The 27,388-nt window shown below is 43.8% G+C and overlaps 1 protein-coding gene across 1 annotated transcript in view; it reads left to right on the top strand.

The window, feature by feature from the left end:
- Nucleotides 1-1,199: 1,199 nt before the first annotated feature.
- Nucleotides 1,200-27,388, top strand: part of LOC124720370 (BTB/POZ and MATH domain-containing protein 3-like) — a 63,908-nt gene continuing 37,719 nt past the window's right edge. The window contains exon 1 of the mRNA XM_047245697.1: nt 1,200-1,305. The gene's annotated coding sequence lies outside the window, so the exon portion shown is untranslated. The remainder of the gene's footprint in view (nt 1,306-27,388) is intronic.

Genomic DNA, 27,388 nt, shown 5'->3' with positions numbered 1-27,388 from the left:
AAAGTGTAGTAATTGGTGTGGTAGGCTCTGTTCTCACAGTATGAGAGGCAATACCTAGTCTTTACATGACGAATAGTACAGTGTTTCCAGTTGATGCAAAAGTTTATAAACGTGGCTTTTCTGGAACGAAATTTTTCAGACAGGACTATACAAAACTTATACGACTTTAACACTTTCGTGTGGTGGCCTACATTGTTGGCCGTACTGCAGTTACACTGAAGTGGCAGAAATTAAACTTGGTGTTTGACGCTAGACTAAGACTCAGCTTGTGGAGATGGCGTTTTGGTATAACGATATTCTTGCGTTGTTGTTTTGTAAGAAATTGCGCAGGTATATTAAGTGTTTCGTGGATTTTTTTCTTTGGACCTAAGTTTCGATATAAAGGCGGTAAATGCGGCACCAAAGCGCCGATAGTGTAAAACCGGATACGGCAATTGCCTGAGCCAATGACGGCACAGGTAACGCCCTCTTATTACAAACTTTGATAAATAAGCTGTGCGGAAATGACGGTTACTGCAGACACTGCTGCCACAAAATAACCGTTGCGGCCGCCGTACTTTGCTCACCACAAGGGAGCAGACAGAAAAATTTAAGCACTTGCATGGATACCAGAGCAGTACACGGTCAACTGAATGGCTAAAATGAATGACCAGATCATACGGATTACGCTATGTGCTGCATTCTGTGCAACACTGTAATCAAAAGAACTGTGGGAAATGCAAGCGGCGACCATTTAGAGTTAAACGGACTTGTAATGCCGGAATTGCAACTAAAGTGTTTAAGGATACGCTCTGAATCTATGAATTGCTGCTGCCTTGACGATCGTATCCGATTTGCACATACGGCGTTGTGTAGCTAATTTCTGTATCGAACAAAAAGGGGGGTGGACTGTGTAGAGCACGGTTTGCATTAAATTGCAAAGTAGGGCCTCGAGGTATTAAAGTAGGCGCTTACGATCTCAGTCTCGTGAGTGAGCGAGGCTGAGCGGTTGTGGAGTCAAGCGGCGGACGGAATTTTTTATTCGGAATGCGGCGTTCTGCGGCAGGAAGCGTTGCGTGTGCTCGCTTCTAGGAAAAACGAAATAGAAAGCTGGACGAGGCGCGAAGGCCACAGGTGGCGGCGGCAGTGGAGGGGGGAAGGGGGTCACGTGACGTCAGAGCCGCCGCCGCCCCGCCAGTTCTGGAACAGTCGCTGGAGAAGCGGCGCTCGGCTGCTGGACGGCGGCCCAGTTCTGGAGGCGCAGCCGGTCTTCCAGCAGCTCGCCGTCCGTCCAGTCGTGCCGCCCTGCGACAACACCAGAGGAAGGTGAGGCGGGCAGCTGGGCGGCTGGGCAGCTGGGCTCTGCTGGATTACTCGGAAGCGGCGGGTGTCGTTCTGCACGCTTTTCTCTCGTCTGTCGCGTGACTCGCGACAGAGCAGCGTCAAGAAACTCCTCCCGTGTCTTACCTTAAAAAATTAGGGTCGGTACGACTGGCGAATAGTGTGCTACATTAGCGTGTCGAGTGTTTACTATTTTATTACTCGTTACAGTCGTTTAATCGCTGATAACTTGAGCGAGAATAACGCGAAACGAACGGAAAACGGCCCCACAATCAGTTGGGCGGTGTTTCGATGTGCCCGTGTAGATTCCAACAGAATTCTCGTGCCACAGTTGTCGGACACGGAAACCACGCGTTCCTGATTACGTCACTGCAAAGAAACAACCAGTGTTCGTGGAACGCAAGTATGCGAAAACCGTGGAAGTCAGCACTTGGGACAGAGTGAGTTTCAGTGCGACACGGCGCCCTACGCCTTTGCCTCTTGTCCAGCAGCCGTGGCTGTCTGGAACTCTGGAACTCCAGCCCCCCCGCAAGCCGAGGGCGATTGCAGGTTGCAATTTATTTTTCCGTATTTCGGTTACTTCGGCCGACTTTAAACATCTAAAATGTTGTAATGTACTGATTTCTAAGAGGTATAATCTGACACGCAGTAAGAAAAGTATCACATAATCATCTTGTGGTGCAGCTCTTCTTGTTGTCTCCGTGCTTGCTAAGAAAATGGGATGAGAAGTTCAGCCTTATGCAAGACACCTTTTTTCTTTTGTTTCACCCATACATGTTTCGGCACTTTTGTGCTATCGTCAGTGGGTTCTATTTCTATTTTTAACTGTAAATTTGTTCTTAACATATTAACATTTGTGTCGTTTACAGCATTATGTAAAAGTTGCATTTATTTGCATTTATAACTTAATTGGCGAAAAGTGGGTGTAATCATGAGTAACATACGTTACATGATATTATTGTCCACTTATTTTGGTAGCTGTTCTGCTTCACAATATACAACATGTCATCTGCAAACAAAAAAACGTAATTTATTTTCTGTTTGTTATGCATTTACGAACGGAAATAAGATTGTATCGCGTTTTCTTTCCGTAACTTAAAGTTTTGAAGTTGTGGTACGTTTTCCTGTATTGTTGGCGAAGTAAATAGGCTTACTTATGTGCCTGTGTTCGCGTGGAAATGCAGTTTTTCCGATTACTCAAAACATGGGCGGAGTTTTCGCTGCCATTACGTGTTGTTGTGGCTTTGTGGCGTTCATTTGTTTCGTAGCGTGTTCTGCTGGGTGAGGCGCGCGAGCTTGAATTGCATTTGGCATTAGTGGTGTGTGGGTTTGCGTGTGTGTGTGAGATGAGTACTGGGGCAGAGAGAGAGAGAGAGAGAGAGAGAGAGAGAGACTGAAAGAAAGAAAGAAAAGAGAGAGAGAAAGAGAGAGAGAGGATTTTGTGTGTGTGTTTTACTTGTATAGTTCTTCTATTGTAGCGAAGAGGGTTTTGTTGTACAGTGATGTGTATTCATTGAGTACTTTCTTTCCTTGGGCTATTGATTTTTGGATGTGGTAGTTTTCTTCTATAGTTAATTTTTGGTATAGGCTGCTGCTAGTTTTTAGGATGTGAAGGTCAGTTGTTGGTGGTGGTTGTGTGCTACCAGGTGGTCTGCAAATGTTGAGTGTGTGCTATTGCTTTTCAGTGCTCTGAGGTGATCATTATATCTGCAGGGTGTATACGACCCGGGACAACCGGGAATTCCGGGAAAAACCCGGGAATTTTTTCATCCGGGAGAAAACCGGGAAAAACCCGGGAATTTTTCGGAATTCCTGGAATTTTTCATTGTTTTAGCTTTCAGTTACATTTTTGTAGTTTTGACTGCAGAATTGATTCTCTAGCAAAGAATGTTGTTGTATCCTGCTACTGCAGCAATAAAATATAAACGAGAGGGAAAAAAATAAAAGTGTAGTGGCAAAGTAAATGTGCATTTTACGACAACAAAACACCGTGCACGCACAAGCGTCTACAGATAGCAAAAACATGTTAAAGGCCGTAGGGAGCAGACTGTAATTCTTCGTAACAATAAACTGCTTGCTATGAGCATGACGTCACAACTGTTCACATTAGGTTCGTTTGACCAGTTGCCAGCGGTCTGTTGCGCATGCGCATTTGACTCGCGTATAAGCAGTACCTTCTCTCGCTTCCCGCTTCTTGAAGTTTGGCTTTTAGCTGCATCGGTAGTAGCAGCAAGCAGCCAGATGCAAACGAGAAAAATTTTTCTCGCGCGCCCTAGCTGCCAGATTCGCGCTTGCACAGAGTTGTCTGAGTTGTAGTGGGGAGGGGGTTAGTCTCCACGTGACCCGTGTTTACGTTAAGTGATTTCGCTGCTTCTCTTCGTGTACAGCTCCCACGTCAAATGAAAACAAAACGGATTTCTGTGGCCGGGAGCTATCAAGTGAATTAAAATGCATTCACGTAATTACAGAGGGCAAAAATATATTATTAATTTCAGTTTCTGATTTTATTTTCTTTCCAAGTTAGTAGCAGTCAAGCATTAATCGCCTTGCAGAAGAATGAAGTTATTTTTGCAAGTTTGCTAAAGAAATTCCGCTGAGGGAATCATTTTATTTGAAACGAAGTGTTTCATTTAACAATTTTGGGTACTTCCAACTGTTCGGTGAATTTAAAGTGCACGTTATCATCTTCTGCCATGTATGGCATTATGCCATAATAAAGAACCAAACATGAGATCGTAGAGTACTGGTACTCCAAGAAAATTTACATCCCAAAAACCACACTGAAAAGCTTAATATCAGATGGGACCTACTTCATTGTGAATCTGGAAAAAACCAATGTGCACTTCAAGCCGAATTATGCATTTTAGTATGATTCACGAAATTTTGATGCCTTTTGGAGTATCCTCTGATGCCCTGTTTCTTTTATGGTGTAGTGTAAGCTCTCTTTGTGCTTTATACACACGAACATGCGGGCTTCCTACACCACTGCAGTTGCACACGCACAATAATTCGTTTTTGGCGCTCTCTGGCAACTGATAAATCGAACTATAACTAACAGTATTGCGAACGGTGGTTAGAAAAGCGTTACTTTCAAAGTAAATTTCTTTTTACGCAAGATGAATTATGTTACGTGTGTGAAAGTGGGATGGATATGTAAATCACAGAGCGTTCGAAAGTGAACAGTTTGAGGGCCAGCCACTTCAAGAATTTCGAGTCGAGGCATTTATGTCACAATTTTAAATTTACTGGCACATTTGTGTGATGTATCTTAAAGTATATCACAGCAAAAAAAGACCAATATTACACGTGAAAGCTTAGCTTTTCTTGTAGATATACGGTACTGTGTACATTAATGTAAACCGTTAACTTTTCCTCTTGTGTGTTCGCGCTATGTAACCAGTAATCTTGCTAGTGGCTGACTATAACACGTGTCCTATGCTCTGAATAGCTGCTGTCATCGGCTGGCGAGATCTCGTGGCTTGAGGTATGACTCGGTTACAAAAGGACATCGCAACCTCGGTTGCAACGCTCCGGAAACTAACAAGCTGTGTTTGGTGCAATTCGAATTTATACTTTCGTAATACGAAAATATGCAGCGTATATGTTGCTGCAAATCAAAGGTCTTTCCAAAACTTCTCTGCTCCGGCTTTTCTTTTTTTTTCCGGGAAGTTCTACGCGATTATATAAAACGTTAACCATTCAAAGGATCGATAAGTTTTACAGTTCCGAGGGAACTTTTTCTGTGCTAAGTGACAGTAGGTCGCCCGGGAAAAAGCATATTTTTTAAACGGGATATCCGGGAGAAATCCGGGAATAATCCGGGAATTTTTTTTCCTTGTCCCTGTATGCACCCTGATCTGGTTCTGAAGGTCCTACATGTTTGGCCCACATATACAGATTGACAGCAGTTGCAAGTAAGTTGGTAGATCAATTGAAGAATAGTTCCAGCTCTTCATCCATCCATCCGAGGCATTGGAAAGCGCCACGGAAAGCCTCTCTCGGTACCAGCACAATACACAACTTTTACGTGAGCAGTTGGCAGTCTGGTAGCTCGGCCCCGACTGACTCTTGGTTCCACCTTTCTGTCCATGCCCACCACGTTTAGCGCGTGCTACAAAGTTCCGTTCCCGAGGGGAACCACAACACCTTTTACATATGAAATAACTTAACCCTAAGTGAAGGTCAGCAGTTTACATAACAGCAAAAATTAAAAAAAAAAAACAGAACATTAGCATATATTGACATTTCTACAAAAAATTATTTAAACAAAATTACAATTATATACATTAAGTTTCGTCTCCCTCCGAATGAGACAAAGAATTTAAATGATAGATACACTACATTGCATAGAATCAAACCATGACATCAGAGTTTTTACAAAGAAAGGACTATACAATATTGTCATCGATTCAATCAAACATCATTTACAGAAACTCAACGATGTGACATTAAATAAAACAAAAGGCAAAATGAATCAGTAGAGCATTAGAGCTATGGTGTTACATGCTGCATATCGGCGGGCACATTTGTCTGTACGACATGCAGCCCGTCTTGTTCTCTCTAGTGTGTTAACTTTATTCACAAAAACCTGATACCTCTTTTCGGTAGTTATATGCAGACATCAGTTTAAATACGTACAAGCAGAGACGAATTTCAAAATTATCGACATGTGCTGTGTTTTACCTATAAGGAAGACGCAGTTTTCACATCATTTAAGTGATATCAGAAGACATCAATGTGTAAGACACTGTCCTGCTAGCGTCATTCACGAGTGCAGTTTGCTACTGAGCTCGGAATGGAAATGAAAGAAAATTACAGGTTGCCTTAGAAACGTCCTTCTGTGCAAGAAATGAGAGTTGAAACTACCGCACGCGAAGCAGACAGCGTAATTTCGAAGTAGAGACAAATCGTTATCAAAGTATAAGTGGGCCACGTCACAGATGTATGCGCTTGTTCGCACCCTGACAAGACTGCTGTGGGAAATCTTAACCCAATAGTTTCCGTCTTCGTCAATGCACGATAGTTCCAACTGCATATTCCAAAGTATTCAACTAGGTCCTTAATCGAGCTAAAGTAACGCCTAGATATTCTGAAACAAATAGAACTCGATGGTTACAATGGCTGTGTCAATACCATCTCTGTATCACATTACACTGCCCTTGGGAGATGCATACACTCTCGTCTCACGATTACAGCTGCGTAAATAAAGCGAAATGGATTCGCATTTGACGAATCTGGATTTACGTGAGCCGTTTGTGGCACATGGAAGTTTGTGCGGGATTTGGGTTCGAGTCCCGCTCCGGCAAAACTTTTCATGTTTCGCAAATAGCGGACGTCAATTCGGATTCGCGAAATGGGAATAAATTTCACAATAAATGTAAAACTCTTTCCAAGCTAGATGAACCACAGATCGGTGGTAACGTTTCTACTGAGGTTATGTTTCTCACACGCAAACAGAATGTCTATCGGAAAAACATCACAAATTGCAATTTTGTAAGTTTTTTTAGTGTGTCAGATGTGACGCTTGCATATCTTCCGTATAAAGGAGGTAACAGAATGAACCGTGAACGCTGCAGGGTTGCGTATACTGTTGTAAAACTTGCTGACATTTTAATTTTGTGACGCACGACAGATGAAGCTTGGGTATCTGGACATGTTTAAAGTTGTGTCGTAAGGCGTGGGCGGCTAGCTCAGCTGGCAAGAGTGAAGCTTCCGCGCTGGAAGCCTCTTTCGGGGCACAAACGACACAACAGCCAGAATACTCGGGTGCGGCTGGCGTCCTGTTGTTGACAGACAGGCGCGGAAGTAAACACTGTGTCTGCAAGCCTGGACACACTGGGGAGGCACACAGCACAGCCGCCGGGAGAGAGCGGCCGTCCGCCGGTGGAGACATCTGCGTCCGCTGCGGCCAGCCCGGGCTGCACAGAGGCCGGGACTTCCCCGAGCAGCTGACGCAATGCGGCCACACCCGCGGAAAACTACTGGCTGCAGTTGTGTGAGGGTGGGGAGCGGGGGAAGGGGAATGTGCGGCAGAGAAGGCGGCGCGCCGGCGGAACGCAGAAAGGCCCTGGTACTTTCAGCACCACACACCGTAAAGTAGGTTACTTTCTCCTTTTGGATCACACACCAGCTGTGCCGTGGGATTAGAATTTTCTCAGGTACTTGGCAAAGTGAGTTATGACATGAAAGTTGTATGCTTTGGGTTTTCCGCACTTTTGTAATTAAACCGCCCTTAATTCACTCACTCGGCTCGTACTGCTTCAGAGCGCAATTTCCAATTGTTTTACACCTTGTCCATAATTCCTTCACGTCCATCATATCGAAATTAAATGATGCCTATTCATTGTCTTAAGATACTAATACCTGCTTATCTACTATACCCATCATAGATATTCTCCTAGGCTTCGTGAAGCATGTGTTAGCTTCAGTAACCGTCGTGCCTACGTTGAAATAGAGATCATTAACTCCTGTCCTTATAGTTACAATATCTATAAAGTCAGGTCACTTTGTAGTTTCATCGTCTAAAACATTCCCAATGTGTGTGGGTTCCCGAAATAGCGTCTCAAGACAGTTCTCAGAAAAAGCGCAGTAGCACTTTCTCTTGCGATTCCACTCGGTTTTCTATCACATGGTCGCATCTTTCGATATCTGCTATTTTCACGTGTGTGATTATTAAAGGCGGAACTACGGACCAATATTCGTCAGTGAAACAGTTTTGGGAAAAGACGTTTAGTATTTGGGGCTTTTCTCTGTAATCCAAGTTTTTGAGGTTTTCTGTGGAATTGGAAGAGGAGTTAAACGTAATGGACAGTGTCGTGGAAGGAAGATACAAGATCAACAACAAAAGCGATACAATGTAGCCAGATTATATTAGGCGATTCTGACGAAATTAGATTACGAAAAGAGACGCTAAAAGTAGTAGGTGACCTTTGCTAGTTATGCTTAACTGACGGTAGACAAAGTAGAGAAGATATAAAATGCACACTGGTAAGGGCGAGAAAAGCGTTTCCGAAGAAGAGAAATGTTTAAAATTCGAATATAAATTTAAATATTAAGAAGTCTTTCCTGACAGTATTAGTGTGTAGCCTTTTCTGGAAGTGAAATGTCGACGATAAAAAGTTCAGACAGGAACGGAACAAAGGTTTTAGATTGCAGTGCTACAGAAGAATGCACAAGAATTGATGTGTAGATCACGTAAGTAATGAGATACTGAATAGAATTGCCGCGCAAAGAAATTTGTGACACAACCTGACTAGAAGAAGGCATCAGTTGACAGGACACATTCTCAGACAGCAAGGGATCCCCAATTTAGTAGTGGAGGGAAGTGTAAAAACAGGGGGGGTTGAGGTGGACAGATGGTTTCGACCTATTTATTCACTTAAAGTGGGACTAAAACTTCCTGGTACCAATACATCCTGTGAAGTTGTTAGACAGGATTTGACTTCTAAATTCGTTGGATGCTGCACATAAGGCTCTCCTTACTCTAATTTAGTTCTGCTGTGGGGTTTTGGCCGCGCGTAGTTTTGCAGTGGAGCTGTGTTTGCCTCCTAACGCTGGTGCGGAACCTCGGCGGGTGTCGGCCCTCCTCCCTCACCACTCTGGCCGGCGCTCCCGTGCCGGAAGCGTGTCGCACAGTACTGCTGAACTCTGCCCACTGGAGCTCAAGGCAGCCACTGGTGATATTTTCATGCTGACCCCCCACATAACCTGCCTGCCTCTGTATGTGTATTTACAGCCGTACTGAGTGATGCTGAAAGATACAGTTACCAGTTTGATCTCTTGCTTCAGACGTTGTTGTGGAACACAACAGTGCAGTGATACTTTAGAGGTGATTAATCTTCTACTTGTTGAATATTCTACTTTGGTAAAGTAAATAGTCAGCATCAAGGCTCGTCTGGTGGACCCCGTACAACCACTCACACGAAGAAACATACGTAGCTAAAGACTGGAAAGTCGCACGGGTCACACCAATACTCAAGAAAGGAAATGGGAGTAATGCGATGAAAGACAGCCTCGTATCACTGGAATCAATCTGCAGAATAATTTCGGAATATATACCCTGTTCGAAAATGAGTTACCTCAAAGAAAGCGATTTGTTTATAAATAAATAAATCTTCTGCTACCAGTCACGGTTTTTCTTTATTTTACTATTCGCACGACGCGTTTCGAGAAATAATTCCCATTTTCAAGTGCGTTTTTTATGTGTGTTAAGCCATTTCTTTTGATGTTGTCAGTGTGTGTGAGTCTGCTTCATTTTGTTGACTTTTACTGTAATACATAAGAAACGCGATTTTTAGTTGGGTATCAATTCTTTCTGTGAGGTTAGTGGCTAAAGTTTGAGAACAATTTGTACTTACAGTTTTCTAATGGTCCATTTGTGTAGAGTCTCACACACACTTAACATCATACACAACTTGTGCACTTTACACATCAAAAATATCTTATATAAACAAAACAGTTACAAAGGTCTTCTTACAGGTAGTTCACAGAGATAACATTATAGGTCTTCCACAGATTATGATATGCTTTTGTACAGAGGTTATTTACAGTCGCAGGCTTTCAAAAACCATTTATAATGGATCAAATCAAAGAAAGCGATTTGTTCAGAAAAAATTTCTTGTAAAGCACGACTAGCTCTTTTTTCACACCAAATAATGAGCGTTGTGGACAGAGGATCTCAAATCTATTCCATATTTACGAATTTCGAGAAGGCTCATGACAGCGGTCCTCACATGCAACTTGTAATCGAACTGCGTGTCGCCGGCCTCTGTGGCCGATCGGTTCTAGGCACTTCAGTCCGGAACCGCGTTGCTGCTACGGTCGCAGGTTCGAATCCTGCATCGGGCATGGATGTGTGTGATGGCCTCAGGTTAGTTAGGTTTAAGTAGTTCTAAGTGTAGGGCACTGATGACCTCCGATGTTAAGTCCCATAGTGCTTAGAGGCATTTGAACCATTTGAAACGGCGTGTCCAGGGAGTGCCTTCCCAGTTGTGCGACTGGATTCGTCATTTCCTCGCAGAAAGGTCGCAGTTCGTAGCCATTCGAGGAAAGTCATCGAGTAAAACAGGAGGTGCATCTATGGTGCTCCGAGGAAGTGTTGAAGGTCCTCTGCCGTTCCTGACGTACGTAATTGCTTTACTAGATAATCTGAGCAGCAATTTTAGACTGTATAAAATTATGACATTTACCGTCTGGTAAGGTCAACACAACATCGAAACCAAATGCAAAATGATTTGGAGACGGTAACTTGTTTGTACGAATACTGGCAACTGATCCTACATAATGATGTGTTAAGCTATATGCAAAACCGACTGAAATTACCATTACGGACAACTTAAATTTGAAAGAACACATAGAAAATCTTGTTGTGAAGGCGAACCAAAGAGCGCATTTTATTGGCAAAACACTTATTGGATACAATAGAGCTACTGGAGAGACGGCCGACACCACGCTACTAAATTGGTGATCCCTTGACGTCTCCTCGTTCGGAATGTCTGCTGTGGAGAAGGGATGCTTACCAGATGCGATTGACTGAGAACATCGAAAAAGTCCAAAGAAGGACAGATTGTTTTGTTTTATTACTAAGTAGGGGAGAAAGTGCCACGGATATGACACGCGAGTTGCGACGACAATAAGTGAAAGGCCATTTCGTCGGGGCGAGATCTTTTCACGAAATTTAGTCACCAGTTTTGTCCTGCCAACACCAGAATACTTCGCTGCATAGAGTGAAATGACCATCGCAATAAAACAAGAGAATTAAAGTTGTCGTGGAACGTCTTGAAGTGTGCATTTTTCTCGCGCGCTCTTGGGAAAGTATAACGGGAAAGAATTAGTCGCAGGGTAATTCGATGAAGCTTCTGCCAGGCTCTTAAGAGTGAATCGCGCCGTAATCATGTACACAGTGAAAATGTTGTGTGGCATAAATTATATGAATGATTCATCTGGAAAACTTTGTTGCATATTGCATGGTGAAATGTAAGTAAGTTCTTGATGCGAAATTGGACGAGAAGCGTATCTATATTTTAGGGGTATCTTCGATGTACATCACCTTCGGAAGTACTCAGTCTTACCTGTCGTACTTTATCTGTCGTCTCAGAATTAATTGGGGTGAAAGTCTGTCTACTTGATATGAGAATAAGGAGCGGATTTTTTTTATCTTTTTATTAATCAAATTTTTATTTGTGGTTTATTATCTTTGTAGCAGTTCATCGTCGGCCGAGAACGAGTGGCAGCAAAGCTAAATACTCGAACCAACAACGGTAGTGAACAATAATGAAAAATGCAAAAATAATTCCCAGGCCCGTCCTGTGTGGCCGCGGTCCAGCAGATCCCGCCACGTCCTGACACACCACGGCGGGGCGCGGATTTCTGAGCAGGAAAGCAACTGCTGGGAGAGAACCCACGACCCCTTACGTCGGTCCAGTAGTCAGGACTCAGTAGAGGACACGGCAGTCAAATACTGTCTCAACACGAGCAGAGGTCACTGGGAAGGTCTTGAAAAAGTGTAGTAATTGGTGTGGCACGGTCTTTTCTCGCATTATGAGATGCAATCAATACCCACTCTTTACATGACGAATAGTACAGTGCAACGAAATTTTTCAGACAGGAGTGTACAAAACTACTATGACGTCAACAGTTTTGTGCGGTGATCCACAGTGTTGGCCTTACACTGAAGCGGCGGAAATTAAACTTGGTATTTGACCCTAAAGTAACTGCAACTTACGGGGATGACGTTTTGGTATTCCGTTATTTTGCGCCGTTGTATTGTGAGAAATTGCGCAGGTACTTAGTGTTCGGTGGACTTTTTTGCTTTGGACGTATGTTTCAATACAAAGTGTGCAAATGTGGCACCAAAGCGCCGATAGTATAGAACCGAATACGGCGACTGCTCAGTCTGTTCTGCCTCAGCCAGTCACACCACAGATGACACCCTCTTATTACGAACTGTTAAAAATTACTACCGCTTACTGCAAAATAAACATTTCGACCGTCGTACTTTGCGCAGTACATAGAAGCAGACAGAAAATTTTAAGCTCTTGCATGGACACCAGGACAGCAGGCAGTCAACTGAATCGCTAAGATAAATGGCCAGATCATGCGAATTAATTACGTTATGTACTTGTGACCTATGAGCTTCTCGGTTACGAATGAAATCAAAATAACTACGGAAAATTGAGGCGATGACGTAGGGAGAAGCGAGCGACGGAGTTGTTTATTCGTTAGGCAGCGTTCTGTCGCAGTAAGCGTTGCGTGTGCTCGCTTCTCGGAGAAGGGAATGAAACGCTGCCACGAAGCGCCAAGGTCGTGGCTTGCGGCTTTCGTTGCTGGCGGCGGAGGGGGGTCACGTGACCTGAGAGCCGCTGCCCCCGCCCGCCCCGCCGGTTGTGTGGCAGCGAGGCTGCGCTCAGTCGCTTTCCCACGGCAGGGCGGGCGAGTGTCGTGTGGGCGCAGCAGCAGGTAGGGACGACGCGCAATCGCCCCGTGCTGTCTGAAGAGTGTAAGATTTGTTTACAAAAAATGTTGCAGCTATTGCCGGTACTAGTAGTTGAATTCAGTATAAAGAGCGGCAAAGTACAGACAGCTGTTACAATTGACAGTATGTACTCAGTTTAATCTCAAAACAAACAAATTTTCTCGTTATAGTGATCTGAAAAGGCAGGAACATGCATTTCACATCTCATTTAGGTACAATCAACTCAGCTTGCTACTAAGTGACAGAATAGAAATGAAAGAAAATTACTTGTTTCCTCAGACACGGCCTCTCGCGAAACAAATTTTATTGCACGCAACTTCCTGGCAGATTAAAACTGTGCCGGGCCGAGAGTCGAGAACTCGGGTCATTTGCCTTTCGCGGGCAAGTGCTCTGCTGCGGAAGTAGAGCTATGAGGAGGTGTCACGGTAGCTCAGCGTGTTCGGTCAGAGAGGTGTTTGGCCTCTGCAATAAAAAAGAGTCCAAGGATCAACAAACGAACCTGACGGAATTTCATGTGACGTAGTGACGTACACAACGTTCAACAACGAACAAAATGAAAAAAAAAAAAAAAAAAAAAAAAAAAAAAAAAAAAAAAAAAAAAAAAAATGGTAGAGCCTCGGTCGGGCACCCAGTTTTAATCTTCCAAGAAGTTCAATATCAGTGCACACTCCGCTGCAGAGCGAAAATTTCACTCTGGAAATTTTATTCGATGTTTAGAAGTGAAACTGTGACTGAAAGTACTCTGGTGAAGTAAGTAGGATACTTCGGACTCTGTCTTGACTAAGTAAAATTCGTTTATATCGACAAGCCTACATCAAACTAGAAATGGCCCACGTCGTCTGTACAAGCCTCTTACAAATATCACGTAGGTGAACCTATGGCGTTAACTAAGGCGCCTCAAACGACTTCTGGAGGCAACAAAAATTTTATTCTCAGTATTTCGCGCTGTTATCGGGCGAATTTAAAAGTTATGTCGTAAACTGCTCGCTAAGAGGTACAAACTTGTGTTTAAAGCCCTCTTACAGCGAGACAAGTATTACGCTGAACGAGACAGATACGGAGATTGCCATCGCATGTCGTGGAGCCCAAATAACCCACGATACGTTCATCCATTGTCTGGGAATGACAGCACTTGGCAACTTGCAATAAAGTTTGAACATTATCTCAAACCTTCTCAAAAGTTTCTCTCGCTTCCATGCACAACGTCAAATATTCGAGACAGTGGCGCATTTGTAAAGTAATCGATTACACGTGTAGTATAAGAGCGAGTTGTAGTCTTGACAGAATTGGGCGTGGCGTGGGCTGGGGTTTATACTGGTTGTGACTTGTGAGACCTCTGCACTGTACCTCATGCCGCTGTAGGACTTTCAGCAAACTTGCAAGTCTAACACCTAAGTCTGTATGTACGTGCCGGCAAGCCGCGTGGCAGTGTGTGGCAGAGGGTACTCTGGTACCACTGACTGCTCCCATCCGCCTTGGCTGTGCCGCTCGCGAGTGGGACGTGGCTGGCGTCATCGTCGGTAAGCCCGTGTGTAGACTGCAGTTTCTCGAATTTTCTCGTCTCGCTCATTTCGCTGCAGGCCTGAAAGCGTCGAGGAGACACGCTTCCACTGCGGTTTGTCAGCAGGAAGCGGGCGTCCGCGGTGGGTGCAGATAAGTGCGTGTCGCCAGTTCAGGGTCGGCAGCGGCGGGAGGTGACGTCACGCGGCCACGCTGGTGATGGTCGACGGGGGTGGGCGGGAAGCCAGCGAGGCGCAGAGTAGAATGGCCTCGGTGCACGAAATACCCTCCACCACACACCGTAAAGTGCAGGTGCTAACTCATTCCAGCTACATTATGCATCGCAATATTAGTTTTTAGTACTTCATGTTTAGATTTGATTGTTACGCGTAAGGAGCGATGTGACGAATTAAGTTATGCAGATGAGAGTATACCGGTACATTCGTAACAGGAAACACTGGGACCACTTAAAATTTACGGTTTACGGGTGGAACAACAGTTTCCTTCAGATGGTATAAATAATATAATTGTTCACATGCTGGCGTACTTTGACAACACAGATTGTACGGTTTTGTGGTGAATGTGGTTCGTCGATTGGCGGTCAGCGTCCTCTTTCCTGCTCCACGCTTCCGCAGTGCGTTCCTGCCGCCACTGAGTTCACGACACTCCCACCAGAGCCCCGCTGGTGCCAGCCCACGCGTTGCTGAGGAAGGGCCGTCTTACAGCCTGCGCGCGGACTGAGGCGCGTATAGCGCGTGTGGCGCGACGCAGCGCAGCGCGCGTTTTTGTAACATCGCAGGTTCAAACTGCGACGCGACGCGACTGGGACGCGACACGCGCCTGCGCCAGGTCGCGCGGCGTTGTGGTTGCGGCACAGTTTCTCGCGCCGCGCGTCGCGCTTGCCTCGCTAGCACCGTGGGAAATTTGAGGAGGGGAGCGGAAAAGTAGCCCGGACATATGCTCACATCGGAACGGCGCATATCAGCAGTGGTAGTGTTGCCTATACGATAAATTTTGCCTTACTGTGTACTGAATTTTATTGCCTTTGGGTAGTGTTTCGTTTTTCGCCATTTAAACGCTGCAGCTTTCTTCGTTAGCACGTTATACTTTTCTGTTATTTATATCTGCATAGTTTTGTTTTGTTTTTCTTCTGTCAAGAAAAATGTATACTTCAGTAACTGATGAACCATTGGCCGCTCGAATTGCACCATATGCCTCCGCGATGTTTTCAGATCGCAAGAAGGGACAGAGGGTAGTGAATAAGGAAGCAAGGAATATTATAAAATCATGTGATTAAGAATCAAGGCAGAAAAGTAAGGCAACGTTATATTCTCGCTGCCTAGTAAGCTAGCGTATCTGTACGATCTGTTACAAAAATTTAGAAAGGGATAATCTCCACAGGTGTGATCCCTTTGTTCTTGTGGTAAAAAGCGTTCAAGATCTGAAGTATAGAAGTTTCACAATGATTACTCTGATATGGATGTAATAATTTAATACGACCCACTGTACTACATGCATGTGAACAACATATTTCCACTGCAAACTAGAAACAGTCGAAGAGCAGTCACAAATAACAAAGTTTTAATTGGTTCGCCGTGATGAGAAAAAGCATTTCAATTGTTGCACGGACATTATCAGCATTAATAAACTAATTAAACAACAACAGGCTACACAAATGAAGAAAATGGTCGGTATTATTACAAAAGTAGGAATATCCTAAAAGAGTGTTATGATTAGATGTATTTAATTTGTTGAAATGTGCTGCTGACAAAGGCAGATCTACTGTCATGACAATGTTTTTCGAACTCCATCTCACAAGGCACACATGGCTAGCTTGTGCATTCCTGTCGCGCGCATTATCCTTTGCTGCTGACAATACACTGACCATTGTGTTGTGCGACAGATCAATTGTTTATTTTTCTCAATAACAACTATTTTATTCGCGATCACGAATTGTCAGTTTGGCAAGCCCTGGGTGAGTAAACAGGAACGCTCGCCATTATTTTAATACTGCTCAGATCAAGAGAAGGAATAAAATCCTTTGGTAAGTTTCCATTCCCGTCGCTCAGTGTTAAAAATACGATGGGTTACGGGGACTCCACCAAAATTCCAACAGAATTTCCAATCTGTTTTTGTGTGAGTTGTTAACCTTTTCTCATTCGAAGAAGCATCACCATTTATGAGTAAGGCCACATTTCTCTTGGTGACTGGTTTAATTGTACTTCCTTTGTCACAATGTAATTTGCCAAACTCATCTCACAGCAGCTACTGAGACAGAAATCCGAAACGTAGGGCCTCATTAAACAAGTAATCGGCAATCACAGAGCTCAATAGCTTACGAAAAACCTCATAGTATCGGTTTGCAGTAACATAAAAGAAGAAATTTCATGTTTATTTTCGTACTAGGAAGCTCTTGTTTCGCTAGCTGTCGATAACTCTTAAAAAATTACGGTCACTGGAGTGAAATAAAAAAAAGGGGAATACTGATATATCGCCATAGATAAGAAAGTTCCGTGTGTTTAATATTGGCAAAACACTCTCCTCCTTGTGTGCTATCATTCGCCAATCTTTCGTTTCGACGTCTCGAGTGGTTTAGGGGATACGAGAGATGTTGCGAGTATTGTCATTCTCGCGGGCGTGAGATCGGAAGTGAGCGCGCTACATGGGATCCATTTTCTCGAGATGGAGGCAGATAGAGATCTCCTCCCAAGTCTAAACAAAAATTCAGCATGTTAGCTAAATTTCATACGCAGCAACATACGGTGTAATACGCACCAACCGAAAAATCATAACGACCCCTAATTTTCGTTGCAAAATTTTTGAGTTTTGCGTAGTGTCTTACTAAAATGTGTACATCACAATAAGAATGGTCATTAGCGAGGTGAAGGGCACTTCGTCACGAAGCTGACATATAACGCTACAAGTAAGGCAGAAATCATATATTTTCAGAGAATAGTTTCTGTAAAATCGTTTGTGAAACATAAGAGGTTGCGCGCGCTTCGGTTCAGTCAGCGCAGAGCGTCGCCAGCCGGCGCGTGCGTGCGAACTATGGTGTACGCGTCTCGACATGCGCTGGACCCGCGCGACCCGGGCGGCACGTGCGTGTCGCGCTGTAGCGTCGTGTCACGTCACACGTGCTATACGCTTCTCAATTTGCGCCTAGCCTTAGGCCTGGGCGCAGACTGAGGCGCGACACGACGCCACAGCGCGACGCGCACGAATCACGCGTGGCGCGCGTGACCAACGCATGTCGAGACGCGTGCACGTGTTTTGCACGCGCCGGCTGACGGCGCTCTGCGCTGACAGAAACGAAGCGCGCGCGCACTTTCTCAAACGATTTTACAGAAACTACTCAGTAAAAATATTTCATTTTTTACTTGCTTGTAGCGTTATATGGCAGCTTCGTGGCCAAGTGCCCATCATCTCGCTAATGGTCATACTTATTGCGGTATACACATTATAGTAAGACGCTACGCAAAATTCGAAAAGCCTGCAATGAAAAATAAGGGTCGCTATGATTTTGCGTTTCGTTACACCGTATGTTGTTGCGTTTGAAATTTAGCCAACATGTTGAATTTTTGTTTAAACTTGGGAGGAGGTCTCTATCTGCCTCCGATATCGAGAAAACTGATCCTACGTGGCGCACTCACTTGCGATCTTACGCCCGCGAGAATGAAATACTCGCAACATCTCTCGTATCTCCTAAACCGCTCGAGACATCGAAACGAAAGATTGGCGAATGATAGCACACAAGGAGAGTATTTTGCTAATTCTTAAACACAGGGAACTTTATCTTTGGCGATATATCAGTACTTCTACTTCCCTTCTTATTCTTTTGACTCCATTGGTAGTAATTTCTTGAGTTATCGACAGCTAGCGAAACAAGATTTTCCTAGTTGTTGTTGTTGTTGTTGTTGTGGTCTTCGGTCCTGAGACTGGTTTGATGCAGCTCTCCATGCTACTCTACCCTGTGCAAGCTTCATCTCCCAGTACCTACTGCAGCCTACATCCTTCACAATCTGTTTAGTGTATTCATCTCTTGGTCTCTCTCTACGATTTTTACCCTCCACGCTGCCCTCCAATACTAAATTGGTGATCCCTCGATGTCTCAGAACATGTCCTACCAACCGATCCCTTCTTCTAGTCAAATTGTGCCACAAACCCCTCTTCTCCCCAATTCTATTCAATACCTCCTCATTAGTTACGTGATCTACCCATCTAATCTTCAGCATTCTTCTGTAGCACCACATTTCGAAAGCTTCTATTCTCTTCTTGTCTAAACTATTTATCGTCCACGTTTCACTTCCATACATGGCTGCGCTCCATACAAATACTTGCAGAAACGACTTCCTGACATTTAAATCTATACTCGATGTTAACAAATTTCTCTTCTTCAGAAACGCTCTCCATTGCCAGTCTACATTTTATATCCTCTCTACTTCGACCATCATCAGTTATTTTGCTCCCCAAATAGCAAAACTCCTTTAGTACTTTAAGTGTCTCATTTTCTAATCTAATTCCTTCAGCATCACCCGACTTAATTCGACTACATTCCATTATCCTCGTTTTGCTTTTGTTGATGTTCATCTTATATCCTGCCTTCAAGACACCATCCATTCCATTCAACTGCTCTTCCAAGTCCTTTGCTGTCTCTGACAGAATTACAATGTCATCGGCGAACCTCAAAGTTTTTATTTCTTCTCCATGGATTTTAATACCTACTCCGAACTTTTCTTTTGTTTCATTTATTGCTTACTCAATATACAGATTGAATAACTTCGGGGATAGGCTACAACCCTCTCTCATTTTATTTTCCTAGTATGAAAATAAAAATGAAATTTCTTCTCTTATGTTACTACAAACCGACACTGAGGTTTTCGTAAGCTATTGACCTCTGTGATTGCCATTTACTTGTTTTCTGAGTCACTCTGTTTCAGGATTCTGCCGCAGTAGCTGCTGTGAGATGAGTTTGCGCAAATTACACTGTGTTTTGACAAAGTACAATTAAAATTGTCAACAGAAGTGTGTCCGTTACTCATAAATGGTGACGCTTCTTCGAATGAGAAAAGGTTAACAACTCACGCAAAAATTAATTACCAATTATGTTGGAGTTTTGGTCGAATGCCCGTAACCCATTGGTGTCTAACACTGAGGGACTGGACTGGAAACTTACCAAAGGATTTTATTCCTTCTCTTGCCTGAGCAGTATTAAAATAATGACGACCGTTCCTTCAGGCGGAATAATACGCACCTGCCGGATGCTGGTTACTCACCTACGGCTGGCCAAACTGTGTGATAGCGAATGAAATAGTTGTTACTGAGAAAAGGAAAGAATTGATCTGTCGCACAACACACTGGTCAGTGGGTTGTCAGCAGCGGAGGATAATACGCGCGACAGGAATGCAGACGCTGGCCATGTGTGCCTTGTGAGCTGGAGTTACAAGAAAATTGTCATTAAAGTACATTTCAACAAATTAAATATATCTAAGCACCACACTCTTTTAGGATTTCCTACTTTCGTAATAATACCGACCATTTTTTTTTCATTTGTATAATTAGTTTATTAATGCTGAATAATGTGCATGCTGTTGAAATGCTGTTTCTCATCTTGGCGAGCCAATTGAAACATTGTTATTTCTGACTGCATTTAGAGTGTGTATAGCTTGCAGTGGACATGTAATGTCCACAGGTACATACTATAATGTCTCTTATTACACCTATATCCAAGTAACGACAGTGAAAGCTACGTACTTCATATCTTCGACGTTTTATCAGAAGCAGAAAGAGGTCATACCTGTGGAAATAACGCCTTTTCGACTTCTTGCAGCAGATCGTAGAGATACGTCAGCATTACAGGCAGCAAGTAGATACCCTTATTTTAATTTCCTGCCTCGTTTCTAAATCACTTGATTTTATAATTATTCCTTAGTTCCTTATTCACTACCCTCAGGATGAATCGTCTATCCCTTCTTACGATCTGAAAACATGGCGGAGGCAGAAGATGATAATGCCAGTGGCTAAGGGCTCACCAGTTACTGAACTGTCCATTGTTCTTGAGAAAAGAAGAAACAAACCACAAGAACTCCAGAGATATTTGCAACTGAAAACTATTATGTAGTAACGTAAATAGATGGAGCTCTTGAACGGCGAAAGACGAAACACTACTCAGTGTTAATAAAATTCAGTATACTATAAGGCTGTATTTTTCGGACGGGCAATACTTCCACTGCCCATACGCGCCATGCCGGGGTGAGCACACGGCAGGCACGGCAGGTCTGCCTTCCTCCCCCCCCCCCCTCACCGCCTCCCGCTGTGTTCGCGTGACGCGCGTCGCCAGAAACTGTGCCGCAACCACAACGCCGCGCGACCCGGCGCAGGCGCGCGTCGCGTCCCAGTCGCGTCGCGTCGCAGTTTGCGCGGCCCCATTTGAACCCGAAGTTAGGAAAACGCGCGCTGCGCTGCGTCGCGCCACACGCGCTATATGCGTCTCAATTTGCGCCTAGCCTGGAACCCTAAAAATGAAGTGAACTGACCGGGAGGTGATCCCGTCTGGGGTTGCTCGGCCGGTAGGAGAAAGACCTCCTGTTTCACTCGAATTTGTCGGTTTGCCCGGCGGTGAAACCGACTGGCAATGATGGTGGCTGAACAAACACCGAGACCCGTAGAGAGGGAAAACACCGACTCGACCGGGAATCGAACTTGGGACACTAACCACGAGACCATGGACTGCGGAAACTGCTGCACAAATCGTGAATGCGAGTCTCTGTAGGACACGCTGTGTCACATGCTGTGTGTTAAAGCGGTAACGGACGGCAGAATTTATAAATATTGACAACGTGTAGCAGATATGAGATGAACCACAATGTCGCATTTTGTGTCTCTCTCTCTCTCTCTCTCTCTCTCTCTCTCTCTCTCTCTCTCTCTCTGTGTGTGTGTGTGTGTGTGTGTGTGTGTGTGTGTGTGGGAGGAGGGGAGGGGAGTGAAGATGATGCAAAAAAAAAACAGTGCATCAAGTAACGCAGACAAGTAGGAACAGAACGCCCATTCTGCTGCCTTTACTTGTCTAATGTCGCACCCAACATGCGTATCTGGTTCGGGAGCTTTTCTGCGTAATAACAAATAATAAAATGAGAAATAAAATCTATGTAGCCAACGTCGAATTTTCTACCCAAATTGTAAGTTACTAAAAGTCCATGTCGAGGAAAATTCTTTTCGTGTCGTCTGTGACTGAAATAAATCCGACCCGATCCGTGAGCGGCACGTGATGCCTGACTCCTTTCGGCGAGCCAGCTGACCGGCGCTGCGCACACACTCCGCCCCCAGCACAGCCGGCTGCCCTGCCGCTCCCTCTGGGCTGACGCGATGCACACCGTCTGACACTACCGTAAAACCGTAACAGCAGTGCAGCGACATTTTAGAGATCGTTAATCCCTGAAAGTTCTCTTGAGAAATGCTTGAAAAACTTGTTCTCTGCTCCAGATGCCACACATAGTTCGGTTACGGTTCTTCACAGCGGTTGTATAGCTGTGTTAGGTCACCCGAAATATACGCAGAATGACTGAACATGTGTCGAGGTGCGGCTTGCGCTAAACTGTAACTACGCAAGTTATAACGCAGCTGGACTTCCGTTTAATTAGGAGGTATACATGAGGCGTGCACCTAATTTTCCCTGTTACTTTGGGAACGCATATGTTCCGAGGAATAATGAAAATACGAAAAAATCCAGATAGACTTGTAAACGAATTGTTACTGTGCGACTGCTTTTACACAGTAACGAAAGATAAAAGTATGGAATAAATGAACGGCATCAGCCATCAGCTTAGACGGAAAATAACTCGAGAACGGTCAGCAGGTCAATTCGTGAGCAAAAATTACTGTACGATTATTAATTAATAACCTCTCTGCATAAAAGGGAATGTCCTGCCTGTCTGACCCATCATCGCCCAAACCAAACCGAAACTGGAAATCTCCAGGAGGTGCGTGTAGGAAGATCGCGCGAAATTTCAACCCTAAGGGGGTGAAATTGGGATGAAGGATTTTTGAGAAATGTGTCTATTAAGGTAATTTTGGAGCTAAAACTACGAAAAATAGTGTTTGCTTTCTCTGTCAGAAAATAAAAAAAATACGTGTTTGAGTGTTTCTGGAAATTCAACCCCTAAGGGAGTGGAATAGGGGATTAAAATTTTTAAGAAAATATTTCGTCGCATTAAAAAAGTTTCAAAGCTGCATTTATGAAAGTTGCTGTTTCACCTCTGGGTTAGGTATAAAGAAATATTTGTCACGGTATAGAACTTGCTATGGAAATATCTGCAGAGCAACGCAGAAGGCACGATAAAGAAAACCTCTGGACTCCAGCTACCGGAATCGCATTTTGGTCAAAACTACATTCGGAAGAGACCATGCTTACACAGCCTTCGTATGAAAACCTGTAACGGTGTTGCAGTTTGTGCAAAATATAAAAATCTGATTAAGTTAGAACAAAAAGTTTTCTGCCGGCCGTACAGACCACGCGATCGAAGCGGCAGTCCTTTCTGGGCTGCAGTCACGAACCAATCAGGCGAGGACCGAACCAGGAGCTCAGACGTCGAAACACGATTAATACCACGAGAGAGAAAGTCGGTCGTCAGAAAACCAGGAGAACAGTTTGTGCCGAACAGGCGTGTAAAAGTCGACGGTTTGCGAAACTGTTAGCGCATTGGACAACTTTGCGTTACCCACTGTGATGATAGGTGCTAACGATGTCACAAATGAAAATGTTCAGAAGTACTCGTTTTCTGTTACAGTAAGTTATTTGTGGAAAGCTCGTAATGTTTCCTGTAGGAAGAATCAGTAATTTTACAGGATCGCACTCCCTTGACTCTAGTGCAGTCTACTGCTGCGCCTATTTTAAATAAGCTACCACAAGAATTCAAACATCTTAGCAGTAATCCAAGCGCTTTCCAATCGAAACTGAAGAGTTTTCTCGTGGGTGACTCATTCCATTCTGCCGCGGGGTTCGTTGAAAAAATTCAGCTGATTCGTGTGTTATGTTGTTGTTCGCGTTTGCATGATCTTGTGGCGTGCCTTTTTTGGGGTTCATAAACATTTTATTGTATCTGTTGGTCGGAAACCTTACACACATTCTCACAATAGGTCTGGACTGTAGAATGACTCACACTACAGAACAGTAGAAACGTAAGACCAAAATGATGAAAGTACTCACAGTCCGTCAGTTGACTCCCTTGCAAACCTTCCAGCGTTTCAGATACATATGCAGCTTGTCTTGGTGTAACCACAATCCTAGATTGAAGCTTCAATTGTACAAGTGTAGAATAAAAGGCAGCGTCGAACATAAACAAACACCTCAAATATCATGACTTTGGCTCTGTGAAGGCAGTCACACGAGCTGGAGTACAAAGTTATAAACAGATGTTGAAGAACGAGTGATCTGACACTGATGTAGAAAGAATTTGCTACGCGTATCATTTTTTTCTGTTAAGCAAATTAGCCATGTGGAAAACAAGGAGTAAAATTGTACAAAACGAAAGCAACATTCATTTAACGCTAAGTGTGTGTGTGTGTGTGTGTGTGTGTGTGTGTGTGTGTGTGTGTGTGTGTGTGTGCGCGTGTTTGTGGGTGTGTGGGTGGGTGGGAGGGGGGGGGGCAGCGTAAACGCCACCAGTCCTGCACATTTGTCTTTTTTTTTCCTTTTTTTAGTCCAAAGTGAGTTTGTGAAAACGTGCCTTCACATTTTTGAGGAAATAAAATTACTATTTCCGCTGGATGGGCAACTAGTTTAAATTTTCAGTCATTTTCTATTACTTTCAAATATTACATTTTCATTAAAACTTAATCTCCCTTTGTACTGGTTACAGAAATCTACGCCAATTGGCATTTTTATACATAGATCAGGGATTATAAGGAGGTCATGGAGTACACCTTTTATTTTTACTCGCAACAGAACTCCCGGTTTAACAGGGTTTTAACTTTTCCTGTAGCTACAATTATCTGCAGCCCCGTTACTGGCATTATTACAACTTCATTTCTATTTGGCAACGATCCTAACAAACTTTTACCCACAGCACGTAAATCACTGCCAAACACTGCACTTCTTCGTTACACACTTGCAGTCTGATTACTGGCTGACTCAACACCTTCCCTTCATTGCTGGTGTCAGAACCCTGCTCCAAAAAATCGTTCACAACCTCTCTTCTATCGAAATCTTCCCTGTTTCCAGAAATTACACAGATTTTTGCAGAATTACCCACATCACTTTTCTCCCCCATACTATTTATTCTGTTCACTAATGACAGCTCAAAAATTTTTTCCGGCGTTTCGCCATTCTCCGTGTTCTCCTTCCCCACCCACCCCCCCAATCTCTCTCTCTCTCTCTCTCTCTCTCTCTCTCTCTCTCTCTCTCTCTCTTTCACGATTAGTTGGCTGACCGCCATTTTGGTCACCATTTTCCTGCCTCTCCCTTATAGCCTCACAAATGTCATTTATAGACAATAGTATTTCTTCTATACTGACATCACCAATCTCTTGTAATTCTGCAGCTTCTGTGCTTATTCCTACCCCAGAACATGACTAGACTTCAACTTGGTTGCTAAGGACATTCTCCGCTAATTCATCACCCGTCTCGTCTGCAATACAGTGCTTATTTTATGTCAGTCCAAAAAATCTTCTAGACCTCCGTTAAATGTACAGATGTGTGTATATAGCTCGTTTCGTCTGTTGTTACTACCTTCTTCTGCTCCTCACTCACAGTCCCAGCCTGTTTAGTTCTAACACGTACAAAGGGTTTTGCTAGCGGGTTCAAATTACTACTTCCCATCTTGTAAACGCTAGCCCTTTCACAGACGGCATTTAGTTTAACGGATTCTGTACCATTTCTTAAGTTTACCACCATTTGCTGTCACCTTGGCGCATCATCATCCTCTCGCACCGGAGAATACGGCCGATAATTGTGCACCTGCTCCCCATTATTTCGCCTTTCATTTGTTGGGTAGCGCCATCTCCCGCTGTTTCCGGGGTACACACCAATTCTGTTAACGTTTGCATTCTGCCGCGGTTCTGCATTATTTGGTGGTCTGATGTTACGACTTGCATGCTCCTCCTCATGGAACAACTTGTCAACTCTCTCCAAGTAGCAATGAATTTATAAACGTCATTCCTAGGAGCTGCAATAATTTTGTTTCGCCAGTTCATGGCCAATTTACCTTCCAGGCCCATAACAATTTCTTCTGTCTCGGCTTAAATATGAAAAGTTTGTCGTCCACTTTAACGCAAACTTTCTTAAGCTTTCCTTCCTGGGATTAAACGTTTCCCTAGCCCAGAAGCTATTTAGCAACTCCATTTGTTTTTGCTTGCCCCAATATTCTTTAAAAAACGCCTCTTTAAATTTATCTAGAGTATCGTACTGTTTAGTAGCGATAACCCCCCAAATTCTAGCCTCTTCCTAGAATTGAGAGGTAATGAACCTTATTTTTTGTCTGACCACAAACTAGGTAGAACTCCCTTGAAGTCATTCCAAAATTCTTCTGGATGTACATTTTCTGTTGAATCAAAACGTGAAAACTGCCTGTTAGCGACATATGATATTTCAGATGATGCTGCAACAAAACTACACCCACTACTGTTAGTTCCATATCTGAGGTTAGTTTCAACTTGGCATAATCTACTGCTGTGCTCACCCGACTTATTTTCAACCTCTTCTACCTGGTTAGTTAGCTGAAGAACATTTTCTTCTGTCACGCCCATTCAGTGGGACACTCTTTACTTCAGTCATACATTTGGCATATTCAGAACTGATTTTACTGCCTAACAGTTGGTGATCTTAACACACACACACACTCTACCGCCGTTATTTTGACCTAGTTTCTGCACTCTTTCTTTTCACATCTGCCCTTTCTTTGTTTCCAATAGCAACTTTTTTCAAGGCATCTGTTAATTCACTTTCTACAGTTCTAGTGGATTGTTGGCAGTTATTCTCAACTTCAGAAATTTTGCCATCCACTTTACTTTCTAATGACTTCAGATCATTTTCCCACGTATCTTTTAATACCGCAGTCTGCTTTTCAAGTTTTCCATTGATGTTCTGATCAGTTGTTTCAGCCAAATTAGTATGTCCATCTTTCATAGAATCCATTAATGCTGCAAACATATCTTCTTTGTTCTATTTTCTGCTTTACTGTTCCCTGTTTATCATTTTCCTTCGGTACTATTCCGAATTTGGTATCCACATTTGATTCAGTAACACTACCAATATTGTCATCACGCAATTGATTGTTACCGATTTCATGCGTAATGTGACTTTTTTTCAAATTGCTCTGAGCACTATGGGACTTAACTGCTGTGGTCATCAGTCCCCTAGAACTTAGAACTACTTAAACCTAACTAACCTAAGGACATCACACACGTCAATGACCGAGGCAGGATTCGAACCTGCGACCGTAGCGGTCGCGCGGATCCAGACTGTAGGGCCTAGAACCGCTCGGCCACTCTGGCCGGCTTAATGTGACTTTCAGGATCTTCATTGTCTCCACTAGTTACATCAACTGACGTACTTCAAGCAGTCTACTTCACCGTCCGTAAATAACAAAGAAACATCCTCAAAAACCTCCTCTTTTACTTTAACATCTACTCCTCCTCTCTGTTCAAGCGTGCTAGTTTGTGAAGCACTTCCACTGAATGAGAATCCTTTCTCTTTTTTCGTATTTACAAAATCTTTATCACTTACCATGTTACTCAGTCTGCAGCTCGCGCCTCCCCCCCCCCCCTCACACACACACACAAAACAGTTCTAACAAACTTATCTTTCGTCGAATGCTGCAGCCTCGGCGTGCTGAAACTGAGTGTCAGACCTCCTCCGTCTGCCGCCGTCCCAGTTTCAGGGTCGTCGTAAGTTGTCGTGTAAGTTGGCAGCGCTGCCCTGCCGTATTGCTGCTCGTTGATACCGCTATGAATGAATTTATTTACCTTCACTGTAAAGCACTGTTGAGACATGTAGCACATGTAGACATGAAACTGGCAAACAATAACTTCCTTCGGAGCTCATACTACACACGATCGTACCATTGAAAGGCTGGGCTCTGACTACTTAGATTGGTGTAAGCA

Source organism: Schistocerca piceifrons, chromosome 11 (genome assembly GCF_021461385.2).
Source record: "Schistocerca piceifrons isolate TAMUIC-IGC-003096 chromosome 11, iqSchPice1.1, whole genome shotgun sequence".
In the NCBI taxonomy this organism is placed as follows: Eukaryota; Metazoa; Arthropoda; class Insecta; order Orthoptera; family Acrididae; genus Schistocerca; species Schistocerca piceifrons.
This window is presented reverse-complemented; position numbering and strand designations above follow the sequence as displayed.